This window comes from Oryza glaberrima, chromosome 10, assembly GCF_000147395.1.
Source record: "Oryza glaberrima chromosome 10, OglaRS2, whole genome shotgun sequence".
NCBI lineage: Eukaryota > Viridiplantae > Streptophyta > Magnoliopsida > Poales > Poaceae > Oryza > Oryza glaberrima.
The window spans coordinates 8,995,287-9,012,906 of NC_068335.1; the positions used below are offsets into that span (position 1 = coordinate 8,995,287).

A 17,620-nucleotide genomic window follows, 5' to 3' on the forward strand; every position below is an offset into this window, starting at 1 on the left:
TATCCATAATCTCCACAATAATGCAAGAGTTCCTGTTGTAAACCAGAGATTGGCCAATTATCGTTGTTTGCAAACTGACCAAAATTCAATGTACGGAGGTTTCCCTGAAATTACAGAATTGATGTGTTTTACACTTGTTCTTCAAGAACATGTAAATGTACGTACTGCATGTCCTTGATACAAAGAAGAAAGATAGGGGGTAGACCATATTGTATTATTTCTTCTGAATAGTAAAAGGGTAATGTAGTTAAAGGGCTTCATCATGCTCACAAGTAAAAGAGACAGCTGAAACGCACTGATTACTTGAAGACGATGAGGATATCTATCCATTGAATTACACATTATGTGCAACAAAATAACATCTTGTAAAAACTTGGCACAAGACATGCAGGTAGAAGTGTCACATTGAAAGCCATGCAGCTAGTGAACATTAAGCAAACATTATAACATCAACAGCAATACAAGATTATTTACCGAAAGTCTCCCAAATAATCACCCAAGGTTCAATTCACTCCAATTGATCCAGCTTCACGTGCTTCCTCAAAATATATTTAGATCCTTTCAGGAGACCAATCTGAAAGCTCTACTAATGTTCTTCCAGTCACAGTAAGAAACAAAAGAAGATTTTAACAAACATATCAGTGGACGAAAACAAAACAAAACAAAGAAAGAGGACGAAAACCTGGCATTGGCAGACCTGCTCATGTTCAAAATCTATCTATTATATACTAAAAGTCCATTAATCTTCCTATAAACGCTCTCATGCCGCTATGTGGTGCTCTAAAAACGCTCCACGATGCCACGTGGCGCCCTAATAAAATAGAAAAAATCATAGAAATTTTGAAAAAAAGAAAAACATCTCACCATTGGTTTTCACTTAAATCAGTGGCCTCACTATTTTTAACCATTAGATCGATTTTTGGGAATAGATAACTTAAACCAACCTGTCGGCCTATTAGATCAATCTCAATGAATTCGTTTTCTCTTCTCTTCCCCTGCCGTACGTGCACACCGTGCATATGTGCTCACGTATTTCTTTTTCTTTTTTTGCTCTTCCCTTTTCTCATAGCTATTTTCTAACAGCTCAATATAAAATAATTTAAAATTAGCTAAATCATCATGATTCTCAATTTATATACAGTTTACAGTTATCTATACTGTTTTTATTTGTAATTAAATAAATACTTTAAAATCCGCATTGCATTTATTTTCCTAGGTAAAAAAATAAAATATTGAACATAGAAAAATTTTGACAACAGTTATATCATCTTAAATCATTCTACATATATAAATTTGTACATTAAATATCTTCTAGGCGCAAGCCATCACCCATCACATCTTAAAAATTAAGAAATGTTGTTTAAATTCTATAAAAAAAATATCTAACCATCATCATTTTGCACTCAAATCGGTAGACCCATTTTTTTCAGTCATTAGATCTATCATTCTACATTCATAAGCCACTACATATCACATCTTAAAAATTAATAAAAATCATATAAATTCTAAAAGAATGAAGCATCCGACCTCATTAAAACTATTATTTCACCCACTAGATCAATCTTTAAAAAACTAAAAAAAACAGAGTATCATCCCACTACCCCTCCCCCTCACATGGATTTACAAGGCACCATCTTTATATTATAAAATTATAAAAATATAGTAAATGAATAAAGATATCGTTGGAGTGTATAAGCATACTAACGAAAACATGAGGTAGGGCAATCCTCAATAATTAATTAACTCAGGTGCCAAGCATTAGATTTTTAACTTATGTGGTATGAAAACTATTCTACATGAACCAATGAGACTGCTAGAATGTTCCATTAGGATATTTCCAAGGCTACACGTTGTCAGCGATGGAAACAACAATTAATAAAAAATTCATATGAAAAGAATTGTTATCTAGTAGAGAGAGCGTGTCTAATATCATACCATGAAAAGACGACTTTGCATGAGAAATAACATGTAAAGGTGGGCTAATGATGATCATCTAGATGATTTAAACTTTAACTCAAATGCTTATCTCAACATTGCTTTGCACTATGTTATTATAACATAACTTTATCTAATATGGTCAATACTATCGACAACAGTAATATCCTTAGCTCTCCTAAGATTTCTTTCGAGGCCCTAACAAATTAGAGAACAAGTCTGATCACAATGGGCCATAGTGAGAATGCACGGAATTGTGCAAGCCAAGGAATCCCGATAATGAAATTGCCTAAACATCAACTCTATTTTGAATTTACAAAGAATTACATAAGACTAACAAATTAGAGAAAAGCCCGAGCATGGCAGGGGTTGTGCAAGCTAGGAAATCAGGGCAATGAAATTGCCAAAACATCAACTCGATCTATTCTGTATTAACAAAGAATTGCATAGGAACCAACTCTACTGTTGAAAAATAATTTTGTCGTAAATTCAAGAATCCTCAATTTTAATCGATTATAAATTTAGAATTTATGTGTTTTAAGGATCGTCACGAACAAAATCATAACCAATTTTCAAAACAATCCCAAATAGATTTTTGAGAGAAGGATCATAAGTTTAAAATATGATTAAAAATCCAAGTAAAAATCACCCAAATTTAAATATTCACGGATCTATTATATACTAAAATTCCATTAAACTTGCTATAAACGCTCTCAAGCCATCACGTGGGACTACAAATGCTTCTGAACCACCATGTAGCACTAATAGATTATAGAAATTATAAGGAAAAATAAGAACATCTGGCTCTTGATTGTTACTTAAATCGGTCAACCCGTTATTTCCAACAATTAGATCTAATCTTTATAAAATTAAAAACAAATTGAGAAGGATAGGTGTGTTGATAGTCGTTAGCAATTAGTTTCGCCCGTCAATGTTACCTAAATAGAGGAGAACTAGGTATGCTTGCAATACATATTTATGTTTAAATAATAAATATTCCACTAGCACTAGGATTATTAACCTCTTGCAGAGAATGAATGTAAAATGGAGGAGAATCGACATCAAAACAGGCGATCAATCAATCGGGCGATGTCAAGAATTAGACTTATCAATGAATGGGCAAAGAACTCAAAAATGACACAACCAATTGGGCCAAAATTCATAAGTCTGCGGAGAGGAGCAAAAGAGGATGCCACCTACCGAATTTGGGCCAGGCTGGTCCCAGCCCATGGTTCGGCTGAACCCGCCGTGCCGCCGTTAGATGCAGGGCTTCTTCTGGACGGCTTGGATCACTCCCCAATGACGGTTGGAGGGCAATTCTGGCCATTCCAATCGTCATAACCGTCATTGGAGAGCTATAAAAAGCCTTCACCTCCTCACTTCTCCCACACAGCTCAAGCAAGAAGCTTCATACATCTCTCAAGTTTAGTATAGTCTCTAGAGTATAGTGGAATAGAATTAGAATAGAATCTTCAGTCCTCGGAGTCTTCGGAAGAATTCGGGTATGGCTCTAGTAGCTTTTCTTTCTCTTTTAAGACTTGTACTTTCTTTAGAATATTCTTCTTTATACTACTTTGGTATTGTATTACTTTCCGAGTATATGAATACCAACTTTATTATATATCCAAGTTATATTTATTATGATGCTAGCTTATCTGGGAGATGCAATGGTGTGAGTATAATGATTGTATTTACGATGACTCTATGTCATGACGATGATATTAGAGTAGTATTTGGTAATTTAAGCGTGGTATTTAGATTACTGGATATCATTATTTGGGGTTATATGCTGTGGAAGCAAGGTGGGCCACTGATGGTGACAGCTCAGTACGGGTATTCCTCCGCGCGTGTATATAGTCGTAAGTTAATTTCCTGGTGAGGGTACTCCTCCGTATTTAGCCCCAGTTGGATGGTTATGACGGATTATCGTAAGGAACTCCGCAATCAGGGGTGGCTTCTCGAAGCACCAAAAGGGCATCGGAAAGAGGGTATATATTAGCTAAGTAATCATATGACTAGGATGTATGTATAATATGTATGTATACTACAAGTATAGGAATAGGATCTTTCTATTTTCTATCCACTTAGCTTAGATAATTATGAATGAGTATAAATACTTCTGCTTAGTGTCACTCTACCCTTGAATTATATTAATCCATGCCTAGACTTTGGTTATTACAAGTAATATTTAAATTATTCGTATGGATCTCTCTATTATTGCCACGCCCAGGAATTCACTAGTAATTTCTGAACTAACTTGTTTGATAAAATCCTCGTCCAGGAATCAGCCGAGATACACAAACTGACAATTTAATATACAGATTCATCAAAATAATAACGTTACATACTTACAAAAGAAAAGTAAACAACATTGGAATTATGGTCTAGCGAAGCTCCGGCTCCACTCCCACAGGCAGCTCAACTAGGGTATAAGCCAAACGTCTTCTTCTTCGCAACTTTTCTTCAACTGAGGTTTGATTGATTATTACAAGGTGAGTACATGGAATACTCCGCAAGCCACATAGCAAATATGCAAGTGCACAAGGATACCAAAGGATGGTATAATATAGGCTCATTTGCAAAAGCAGCATTTAGTAAACATTTAAGAATTGTAAAACAGTAAAGTAATTAATCATCACTATTAATCAACACTGAACATGACACACATGCTGCACAGGCCCAACTAAACCTAAACAACCATACCCGATTGTACAGCTCTATCTCCAAATTAGGAATGTACCATTCCAAACCAGGAGCTAAGCAAATTATTACCAATTATAGCATCAATAATTATTGTGAGAGGTGTGAGACTAATCACGAAAGACATTGTTAGACCCGCCCATGACCGCGGGCATGGCTATTCGAATAATTTTACTCTGGCCAGAGATGTCTGTACCCACAAGACACGGCCCCACGACATGTCACCATGCGCCTCGATACCACCACAGTACCTCGGAAAGGAGCTGTGACAGTACCCCTCGCATAACACAATCCACCACAGCGCACCGTTCCTGGATCATAATCACCTCCTCATAAAATAAGGCATGGACTCCTCGGCGACCCCCGTGGGGTTATCTCCGCCACTTCTCAGTCTGGTGCCCCGCAATGAACCATGCTATACAAAAGGTAAAGCTGTTGCTCATGCTGGCTTGTGGTTGGCACGGTTAATGTTTCACAACCAAAACTCGTGAACCGGTAATTAATTGTCATGAGCACGACCATCAAAACCATGTTCTCACAACCCACCATTATCAAGTTTTAATTGGCAATTAATTAATTAACCAATCACGATTGACCATCGTTAGATATCCACCATTAGGTAATAGTGAAACATTAGTTATCCCAATCATATGCTAATGTTTCTAAGCATGGCTAAGCAATTATATCTAATACATCTAGTTGAACCAATACATAAATCCAACTAGTCAAATTTTAACCCAAGGTAATCAAGAAATAGGGTGATCAATGCAAATTGGCCATAACAAAGGAATAGGTTCACACCACCCGGTGACATTCGAAAATAAATGCATAGTTGAAATAAATAGAGAATTTAAATATAGGATCAACATGCTCAAAGGAATTGTGTTTGGGATCTGTGTGACTTGCTTTGCAATAATCGGTCTTCAATTAATCTTCTAGAACACTTCCGACGCACTTGCGAATCTTCGAAACGACGGAAACGACAAGCTAACACTCAAAACGAGGAAAAAGACTAATAAACACCAAATAAAAAGTACATATAAAGTAAACAAACATGTAGATCATGAATTTAGATGAATTTAGAGACTTGAACCACTTAATTCCGACTTCATATGAATTATTATGAATTTTATAAGATTAATTCCAATTAAAGCCTATTAAAGAAAAGACTATTCGAAATTAATTAAACAATTTACAAATAATTTATAACTGAGATATAAGACTAAATCATCCTCTGGAAATTATTGGAACGAATTTAGTAGACGACATATAGTAAAAAGAACTAATATGCCATTGAAAAGGGATAACAGGATTTATATTTATTTTGGACGGCTGAGATTAATTTTGACCGAGTCGACCAAGATCAGATGGCTTGGATTGATCTGGCAAGCGAGCCACACAAGATACCGACTCAAGGAGTAAATTCTACATGACACGGGATCACCCAAACGATCAACCGAAACCGGCGAACGGAACGACGGCTCTGAACGGCTCTAAACTAAAGGACGACTCCACACGGACGAACGAACGAAGCATGGGGAACACCTCGTTCAAACAAACGAGCGAACGACTCAACAACAGCTGCGGCTAAACCAGTGAGCTAGACATGATTAACGGTAAAGCCCTAGTACGGCAAACGATAGGCCGGTAGGAACCTAGGGTTGCACCTATAGCTAGATAACTCGACTACCGAGCAACGGGCTAAAGCGGCGGCTAGGTTTAAGCGGCACACGGCTGCAACACGGCACAGCAGCGACGGCACGGCACAGCAGCAAGTGGCTTGGTAGCTGCAGTAGCGGGACACAGCGACTTGGCACGCACGAGCAGCGGCCAAACGGCAGCTAGCGGCAAGCGGCAACACACAGCACAGCAGCACGGCTGTGGCAGGGAGCGGCACGGCGGCGGCTAGAGGGCTAGCGCAGCGGCGACGCTAGGGCAGCAGCTAAGCGTGGCACGGCGGCGTGGCAGCGACAACGCGGCTACTCGACGACACAAACGAGAGATTAAAACCTAAACCGAGGGAACACAGATAGAAATCTCACCAAACCAAAGCGATCGGAGAGGGAGAGATGACGACGGCGACCCAGCGGCAATACACGGAGACGACGACAACGCTAGATAGACAACGGATTGGTTAGATTGGATTAAGTCCCTAGGGAAAAACCTCACCGGTGAACAGCATGGGAGCGGTTACCGGCAAACCACGGCACAATAACGCAAATGGAGGGCACCGGGAGGTAGAGAAGGTGACGGCGATTCTTACCAACACTTATGCAACGACGGACAGCGAAGGAGATGCCCGGCGACGAGCTCCGAAGGGCGGCGAGGTTCTGGTCAACGACGGCGACGACTTTCCGGCGATCTTCGGTGGATGACAGATGGCGGACGGGCTTCTCCTCGCAGCTGCGAATCCAACAGAGGTGGCGGTGAAGCTTGGCGATGACGGGAGGAGCAGCAGGGCCTCACCGGAGATCAAAACGCAACGGTGAACTTCGGGTTGACGGCGACAATGGAGCTCCGGTGGATTTTGGCGCAAAATAACCAGCGGCCGGGGTAGAACTCGACTTTGCGGAGCCGAGGGAGGTGGCGGCGCAGAGCGGCGACGACCGAGGCGGCAGCGCATGGCGGCTGGAGCGGCTACCGGCGACGGAGAGAGTAGGCGCTCGCGGGAGAAGGTTTCCGCCGACGGCGGAGAGAGGGAGAGGTGGTGGCCGAAAGAGGAGAGGTAGGGGGCTCTATATATAGCCATGGGAGTCCGGGATCGAGCCCACATCGACGGGAAAAGCTCCGGAAAAGTTTAGGATCTTCGCCGGAGTAAGGAAAGATTGATCCGCGAAATTGGAATGGATTTCCATAGAAAATTTTGGGGATTTCTTGGGGAAATTGTAGAGCAGATTGAGAGGATTCCATTCCCGCAACTAATTTGGAAATAGGAGCAACGGGAAGATCGGATTTGGAAGGAGGAGGCGGCGGCAGCCGTGCACCCGGCTGGCTCGGCTCTGTCTAGAGGTTGAAGATGCACTGTAGCGGCAGGGATGCAAAGCAGACTTCCGGCTGGGCTGCTATTCCTTGGCCCGATTAAAGGAGGGACACAAGCTAGACTTTGGAAAGAAAAGGCCGACCAGAGAGAGGAAGGAAGGATGGCATGAAATTGAACTTTTCCTGTTTCGGCCTGAAAAGGAAAAGGAAATTTAATTACTTTTCCCAATTAAATTAATCACTGAAATGATCTTTCAATTTTTAAAAATACTTCCAATGCTCAAATAATTCCAATAAAATTGTTGAACATAGTTGGACACTCTAAGTATTTAATAAAATTGAAACCAGCTCATTTAATGATTAATTTAAAATGTGAATAATTACTGGAATGTTCTTTGTATTATTAAAATTAGGAATTGAGCTCTGAAAAATCTGACAAAATTTCAGAGAGTATAATTAATCATGGAGAATTTAATACAAATTAAATCCAACCATGCTTTATATTTAGAAATTTTGATTTTCCATATTTAACTTCACTTGTAAATTAATGAACTTTTAATAAAAAATCTAAGAATAATTTATTAAATAATTTATGAATTCTGAAACGAAATTCAGGCTGTGACAATTATAATCTCCTCACGGGATTAAATAAATACGATACCCTTGGAATACTCTCTGGTAAAATGCTACAATGGTATATCCGTGTGCTTGCGGATGGACTTTGTAATCATAATATACCAGGAGTATTTTTGCGTCATTGATGATAATTATATTTCTAGTAATATTGTTAAGAAATACCAAGAAGGTGCTTCAACGGTGATTCTCACTGAGACGAGCGAATGCGAGAGCCCTTTAATTGTTTATATATGGTAAGCCTAAGTGGGCATGTAAATGGTAAAGTGAGAAGCCTGGTGATGGTGAAGCTGTTATGTTTATATATGTTGGAGCCTTGACTTCAAGGTATTGGAAAAAAAAATGAGGTGAGCCAATGTGAGGGCCTTGATTGTTGTGTATGTGAGTAGCTTGGTGGTGCAATGTTTGCATACAAGTAGGAGCAACAACCGTGATTTATAAGTGAATATCATATGCATTCTTATTATTTGATATTTGATAGATCCAAGTTCAATCTTCGTGACCTATACATTTGACAGCATATATATCACTTTTATTTTTTCTACAATAATGAGATAATTAGTAATCAAAATTTATGGACTACTTTAATAGATCGTCCTAGAAAAATAATAAAGATGCCTGCACGAATGCACAGGCTTTCTTTCTAGTTTTTTTATAAAACGTCACAGGACAAATAATTGTGGTGATTTGTACATTGTTTTGATATGCTGTTCTGTACTAACAAATTAGTTTAGAAAGATTGGAATGTCAATAGCTGCATTTTCTAAGTTCGATCCAACATAGCTATCAGTTTTGGCAATATATAAGTTGGATCTGAATATATGACTGAATTTTAAAAAAAAACACATGGTTTAAAGCGATTGTTTTTTCACATCATGTTTCATCTGTGAAGGGACCAGGTGTACTAACTTCTTGATTTGTTTGCAGTCTCCCGTTGTTGCTAAGGGTGCAAATACTCTTGCATGGATGAAGGTTCAATTGAACAATTATGAACTGCGATGGCGCCCCCTCTCAGGCGCAGGGGAGGTGGCGTTCGCCGGCAGCGGGAGTGGTGACGGCGAGGTATCATGGCTAGGGGGCGGCAGATCCGGCCCCGCCGCCATTGGATCTGGAGAGCTTCGGCGGTGGCGACGTTGGGCGGCGCTGTCGGCGGTGGCAGCTGTGGCGCGGGGCGGCCAGCGAGGCGGTGGTGGCTACTGCGGCGCAAGGCGGCTCGCAAGGCGACTCGCAAGGCGACGGAGTCCGGCTCTCGGTAGCGGCGGCGGCCGGCTCCGATGGTCGACGGGGCGTCGGCTGTCCCTCCGGCGCCTCTAGCTGCCCCTCATCGCCAGTGATAGCAGAGGTCGCCCCCCACCCCCACCCACCTCCCTCCTCCACCTCAACCACCATCTTCTCTCCTTTTTTTCTCTAGTTTTTTGGGAATTACTTCCAATTGGTCGACCAACAAATCCCACAAATATCGGCCTCCTCCATACAGATGGAATCACAAATATTCATTACATGCATGCAGGCGAGGTGCCCCAACTTCTTTTTCTTTACTCCTCTCTCTCCATTTTTGTAGGTGTGAATATTTTTTTAGCAAATTTTGAATGATTTTTTCTCTTAAATCACTTATCCAATCAATAATTCGATCGCATTGTTGTATTCTTCATAATCTAATCTTTTAAAATAAGATCTCACATGAATATATTGATTCTAATTTTTTGTTCTTATGTTGTGATCGATCTTTTTAAAATGTTGATACATCATATTATTTGTATGTTTTAACAAGTATTTCCTAATGTTTCACTAGTTTATTTGTAAATGTTGCACAGTGTGGTTTTTTTATGTTTTAGCAAACATTTTATGATATTTTACATGCTATGTTTCATGTGAGATATAAAAATATTTCACAATATCATGTATTTGCAAAATATTGTACATTTCATATTATTTCTTTGATGTTTCACTCGTTGGGACTAAATATTTCGTATAGTTGTTATTGGTGTAGCACTTAGTACTTATATATGAGATAGGAGAGATGAGGGGTTGCATGTAGCACGGTGCAGACATCAGGCGGAAAAGCTAGCTGGCGCGTGTGCCGCTAGCGTGCGTTTTGCGCGTGTTAACGTAACTAACTCACTGACGGTTAGTTAAGGATAATGACAGTAATTAGGGAACAATTTTCTTTTTTGGGGGATATTTTTTTACTAACAAATTGAAATCTTTCAAGTTAGATTTTAAAACTTTCAACTTAAGATTTAAAGTTTGAAGACAAATTTTGAAAACTTTCGCACTTTGAAAATTTTCTACTCGAAATTTAAATTTGCAAGAAAATTTAAAAACTTTCAACTCCAATTTGAAAACTTTCAAGTCCAGATTTGAAAATTTTTAAATTAAGATTTAAAAATTAAAAACTTTCAACTCAGATTTGAAAACTTACAACTCGAGATTTGAAAACTTTCGAGTCCAGATTTGAAAATTTTTAAGCTAAGATTCGAAAATGTACAAATCAAGATTTAAAAATTTTCAACTCAAAACATTTAAAAATATGTGTGCTAAAGATTAAAAAAATAATCGAAAAAAGCGCCAAAAGGAAAGATAAAGAAAAGAAAAAAAATCAGGCGGGGGAGGCGGCGCCAGCTGGCGCGCGCCAATTAGCCACACCGACATCAGTTGGAAACATGCATGTCTGCGGGGAGTTAGCTATGGCCTATGGGCGCTTGATTTCTTTTTTTCCTTCCGTGCGTCCGATCCGCTTGCATCAGAAATCAGAATAGGAAAGGAACAAAGGACCGGGCCCGATTCGGATTTCCATTGTGTACCGGCCTGGCCTTCCTCGGCGGCCTATAATAATAGGACACCACAACTCATCGGCACTTCTCCACCTGTATCCAGTTCCAGTTCCTGGCGATGCTGCCGACACCCCGCCGCGTCAAGAACAAAGCACCGGCGCCCGTGCAGCTCACGGCCGAGCATCTCATCCGTGAGGCCCGCGAACTGCACGGCGATGGATCGGTGACCGTCTGCCTGCCGGCGGAGTCCAAGAAGAGGAGGATCGTCGATGCCGACGAGCTCGCCGAGCACCGGCTCGAGCGACGCGCACGGTTCGAGGCCATCGTCCGCCGAGCCGGCAGCGGCCGCGGAGGATGCGGCGACGCGTCGTCGGCGTGGATGAGGTACGCGCGGTGGGAGGAGTCCCCCGGCGGCGGCGGCGGCGACCGCGCCCGCGCGCGATCCGTGTACGAGCGCGCGCTGGCCGGCGGCGCGCCGGCGTACCGCGACCATGGTGTGTGGATAAAGTATGCGCAGTTCGAGGCTCGTGGCGGCCGCGTCGGGCACGCGTGCAACGTACTTGACCGCGCCGTGGCGATCCTCCCGCGCGCGGACCGCATCTGGTCGGAGTACCTCCGCATGGAGGATCTCCTCGGCGCCACAGACAACGCCCGCGTAGTGTTCGATAGGTGGACGTCTTGGCGCCCCGGCGCCGATGCCTGGGCCGCGTACGCCGCGTTCGAGCTCCGCCACGGCGAGGTGGACCGCGCCAGAGCCGTGCACGAGCGGCATGTTGCTGCTCTCCCGTGCGCCGACGCGTTCATCCTTTTCGCCGAGTTCGAGACGAAACTGAAGAACCTGGACCACGCGCGCCGCGTGTACGAGCACGCCGGGAGCCTGCTCGCCGCCGCCGGCGACAACGACGACACCGCCGTGCTGCTCGCCGCGTTCGCCGACTTCGAGGAGCGGTGCGGGGAGCCGGACCGAGCGCGTGCAATATACCAGCACGCGCTCCGTGGCGAGCCGCCCGAGCCCCGCGCCGAGGAGCTGCGCGAGAAGCAACTCTCTCTCGAGAAGCGGTTCGGCGACCGCCATGGCGTCGAGGACAGCATCGTCACCAAGCGGAGGTCCCAGTACGAGCGCGCGGTGACCACGAACCCGCTGTGCTACGACGCGTGGTTCGACCTCATCAGGCTGGAGGAGAGCGCCAACGCCGGCGACGCGAACCGGATCAGGGACCTCTACAGGCGCGCCGTCGCCAACGTTCCACCGGCGGCGGCGGCGGCGGAGAAGCGGCATGGGCGGCGGTACATCTACCTCTGGATCAACTACGCCCTCTTCGAGGAGCTCGACGCGGAGGACGTGGCGCGCGCCCGCGGCGTGTACCGGGAGTGCCTCAGGACGATCCCACACAAGAAGTTCTCCTTCTCCAATATCTGCGTCATGGCGGCGGAGCTCGAGATCCGTGACAAGAACCTCGCCGCGGCGCGGCGGCTCCTCGGCAACGCGATCGGCGTCGCTCCCCGGCCGAAGCTATTCAGGAGGTGCAGCTCCAGCTCCAGCTCGGCAACGTCGGCCGGTGCCGGATTCTGTCCCAGAAGTTCATCGAGCACGCTCCGAGCAGCAGCCACGTATGGAGAAGCTACGCCGCGTTGGAGAAGAAGCTGGGCGAGACCGACCGCGCCCGATCCGTATACGACCTCGCCGTCTCTCAGCCGGCGCTGGACGCGCCGGAGCTAGTGTGGACGGACTACATCCAGTTCGAGATCGACGCCGGCGAGCTCGACAGAGCGAGGCAGCTCTACGAGAGGCTTCTCGGCAAAACACAACACCTCAACGTGTGGGTGAGCTACGCCGAGTTCGAGGCCACGGCGTGCTCCGGCGGCGCCGCCATCGCCGGGAACGCGGCGGAGAAGGCCGAGCGGGTCCGGAGGTGCCGCGCCGTATTCCGAAGAGCGGACGAACACTTCAGGGGATGCGCTGATGATCCCGCCATGAAGGAGGCAAGGGCGATGCTTCTCCAACAATGGCTGGTGAAGGAGGCCGCGTTCGGCGACCTCGGAGAGGTGGAGCCGGTCGAGAAGAAGACGCCGAGAAGGGTGAAGAGGAAGAGGAGTCTCCTCGCCGACGGCAATGGCGGAGGAGGAGGATGCGAGGAGTTCTTCGATTACATTTTTGGTGATGAAGAGGATGCAACGGCAGCAGCTGGCTTCAAACTGATGAAAGCTGCTTACGAATGGAAGAACAGTGGCCATGTTATTACTTATTAGAGTGTAAATCTTTCTGTTCTAACAACCTTGTTGTATGTTATTGCCGTGGAATTAATTTGTTAAGCATATAGAAAATTCACTAGATTTTGACATAAATTTCACAACGAACAGTCAAATGATGCTGGAATTATGAAAACAGCCCGTGGATGACACAGTTACTCATAGATCGCTTGTAACTTAAATAGTTATAAATAAATAAAGAAGTAACAAAAAATAGATTAGTATGAGATATATCAATCCATAAGTATGCATGCTGAAATTCGACTTGTATAAGTTGTAAAAACCAGTTATAAAAAAACAAAAAATTAAATTAAAACTTGTATACTTTGTTCAACTTATAGCAATCGAATTTGAATGTGCAATGTTTATGGAGTGATACAAATCAATCCATATTGTTATTGTTTCTAACTAATTAGATGATATACACCCATCGAGTAGGGAAACGCTTTTCCAAACAAACATCTACAGACTTCCTTCAGTTATTTGTTCTTCCAATTACAGCAATATCCATACAAAACAGATTTGCTGCAAGAAAAAACATGTAAATAAAATGTTGGTGCGGCAACACTTACCGGAATGAAGAACAGAAAAAAAAAATTCTTGGAACAAAAGAGAAAATACATGAGGAAAAAAAAAGGAACTTCCTCTAGACGTTTCCATAGTATATAGCAGGGTTTGCTTTATCGGTTTGTGCTTTTATATCGGGGGTCACCAAAATCCCGAAATTTCGGAAATTTCGGTCTGAAATTTCCGAAATTTTGAGCAAAATTTAGTTGAATTTGAATAAATATTACCCAAATTTATGAAAATTTTGAAAATTGAAGAAATTCGGCCGGAATAATATCGTATCGGAGGGAAATTTCGGTCCGAAATGTCTAACCCTGGTATATAGACATATCCTTGCTCATGAATCAAGATAAACCAATCTAATCATTCAAGTATAGCACTATCTCAAATTGGACAAATAATCATGAGAAGAAACCCAAAGGGGTGACCTGAGAACACAGTTACAGAATTACTCCATTATACAGTAGCTCACCATACATTGTATTGGCACCTGTGTTCTCAGTACCACTCCTCTGGGTTCAGCTTCTCTTCATTGCTGTAACCGGCAAGTAATTTCTTCAGATAATGTCAGTGGTTACTGCCAGCTTCTCCATTAGGCTAGTATTGTTGATGCATATGGTTAGATTGAGAAGAGTCATGAACACAAGAAGATGGTTGGAGAGAATTTATATATAGGGCATAAACATGATCTAGGAGAAGGAAAAAGATCATCCATGTACTCTCTTTTTGGACCTTGAAGTGTCACAGTGTTGACATCATGTTACATAGTGTTGACATCTTGCCAACCGTTGTTTTTGTCAGCTTGTAGTGGACATAGGTTTCAAAAAAAAGCTTGTAGTGGACACATATCCTGGTCTAGCAAACTTGTAGTAACTGCATGATGAAAAGTGAGCTTGAAAGCCTGCTAGAAGCCTAGAACAAGTGGAACTTTGGATTTAATGTGATGGAATTGCTACAAAATAATTTTATTTGTAGATAGACTAAAGACTATTAAGTATGTGTTCTTTCCCCTATTTTCCCAACCCACCTCTCTCGTTTTCCGCGCGCACGCTTTTCAAACTGCTAAACGGTGTGATTTATGCAAAAAACTTTCTATATAAATGTTATTTTAAAAAATCATATTGATCCATTTTTCAAAAAAAAAATAGTTAATACTTAATTAATCATGCGATAATACTAGCTTTGTTTTGCGTGCTGGGAGGAGGGCCGAACACAGAGTTTTTCGAGATAGGCAGGAAAATCTTTAAATAAAGATAGGCAGGAAATAATCCGCTATTTACGTTTCGCATGTCACACTCATCGGGAATATCCATATCAAAGAGTTCAAATTTGCGTACTGTATTCTTCTTCGAGAAAAATGCCGCACCATATTACCATAAGGACGACACTGCAGCGTTTTATTTACCTGTTTCAACTAATTTGTCAAAATTTGGTTTGGAACAATATGTGATCTGCGTGTGGAGATGGATTTTTATCCCTCGAGTAGACATCTCACCGTTTCTTACATATCATCTAAATAGTCATAAAAAAGTTAAAAAGCATTAACAAGATTTTAGTTTAAGTCAATCTCTTCTACGTACTTGAGTTTTTCTCAATTCCTTGTATACCCTAAAATTTTGCTTTTGATCTCTTCTATACAATTTTCGTTACATGACCTTTAGTGGTTATATAAAAAATCAAATTTACCTTGGGCACGCAAGGAATGAAGAAGTTTGTCAAAATCTTTGTTGTGTGACTAGAATCCAACGATATTCTCTATGATCACTTTCTTCCATGACTAAAGGAAAAATGGATAATTTTATAGGAATTAAACAGTCGGCAGATGGAAATGGTGTGGAGAGAATCCAAATCAAAATTCAGGAGTATAAAAAGGAGTGAGCAAAACTCGTAAACATAGAAGGGATTGGTTGAAATTTAAGGAGGCACACAAGAAATTTTCCTCATTAATAAGAGATATACTCCACAAACGTGTAGGTCATATTTGATTTCTAGAAGTTGTAACAGAACAATAAATTAAACTAAAACTAGTACACAAACATTCAGAGTTGTATTTTTTTTTAATTTTTGTTACAGTTTGTAGAAGTTAAATTTAAAATTACATGCTTGTGAAGAGATATATATTTCATATTAATCTATTTTGTCATTTTTTAAAAAAACATTAATAAATATTTAGGTAACATGTAGAAAACAAGTGGATGTCGATGAATAAAAGCACTTTCCCACCTGCCTAATGAAATAGTATCATAACATTCAACGCAATGCAAACTGTGTTACAAATCTAGTAATCCCAAAAAATCACTGATAAAATTCCTCAAAATCTCAGTTATATATATATAACTTCAAAACAAAATTACTGTCGGATGCTCCTATCCTGGAACAATCAGTCCTTTAGATCATGTGCAGGTAATTTGTTGAGCAGAACAGTGATCTGCTCCGGCATGCATGATAAAGCTCAGCGTGGTATATCAGGGGATATGGACTGGGTGGATCCATATTACTGATTTGTGGGGCATCTACTAGCTTGGCCCACATGCCATTGGTTCAAATTTGGGCTTGTTAAGCTGCTGTTTTTGGGAACTGGGCTTTCAGGCCATTTGGTTTTGTTTGATTTGAAGCCCAAATTCTTTTGTGGGTCATATGGTCTCCTTTGAGCTCCAGTACCAACCAGGTGAGGAAATTCTCCTGTTTGGATTACGGAAAGCCTGAGGTCAACTAGGACTGCATCCACATGAGACTTCTTCCCTGAAGATCCCAATGGGCCATCAATCGATATGATTGGATTATGATAGATTGATAATGTACACTACACTGATTCTTCAATTCAATTCCATGTGTTGCAAACTGCCATTCCAAATAAAAGAATGCCATTCTTAAAAATATATAAAAAAAAAACTAAGAGAATGTTTGCATGTTCCCGCCATCATCATCTTGTTGAATTAGTGGGCAGCATGCATGCATCTCCTCTTTGATCACGGATCACCACTACTCATGTTTCCTTCTGCAGCTGTCATACCAACATAATTTATATGTCTAAATTGACCTGAATAGATGAAGTCAGAGGAGTTGATTCTGCGTTGCAGAAACGTGGCAACAACTACACAGTTTTATCTGATCTCTCTCCGCTTCTTCTGCCGTGATTTTTTGAGCATGACAACCACGCAGAGGTTGGAGGAAGGGCAGCACATGATTTTGTCGGTTACTCTGGAAATTACATTTACATCCAAGGATCCCAGATTATAATATACATTATTCGTTCGCTGTCAGGCTTTCTCATCATCTGCAGTGGTTACGATCAACGAATTGTTGAAGATTGCCAAAATAAACCGAAGATTGCATTGGTGCACAACGGTTCTGATCAAACATACAGGAGAGGTAATACAAAATCCTTGATTACAAAACCAGAAAGAAAAAATTGCATGAATAAAATCCAAAGTCCCGAACAGCTCATTACAACCATGGACTATGGTTAAACCAGGTTAAACCGTAAATGTTAGAACAAAGCTGGATTATGACCGCCTGGAAGTATTAATTACTAGCATTTTTGATCCATTATTCAAATACTGGCACCAACTTCACATTCACTCTCTGTTAACTGCGCTGATGCGCACAAATTAACATCACTCACAATTTGAATTAGGAGTGTCTTAATTAAGATATATATATATATAAATATATATATATATATATATATATATATATATATATATATATATATATATATATATATATATATATATATATATATATATATATATATATATATATATCTTTCCAACAATTTG

At 41.7% G+C, this 17,620-nt stretch overlaps 1 pseudogene; it reads left to right on the forward strand.

Annotated features, from left to right (window-relative positions):
* Positions 1–10,714: 10,714 nt before the first annotated feature.
* Positions 10,715–14,245, forward strand: LOC127786200 (uncharacterized; annotated as a pseudogene).
* Positions 14,246–17,620: the final 3,375 nt, after the last annotated feature.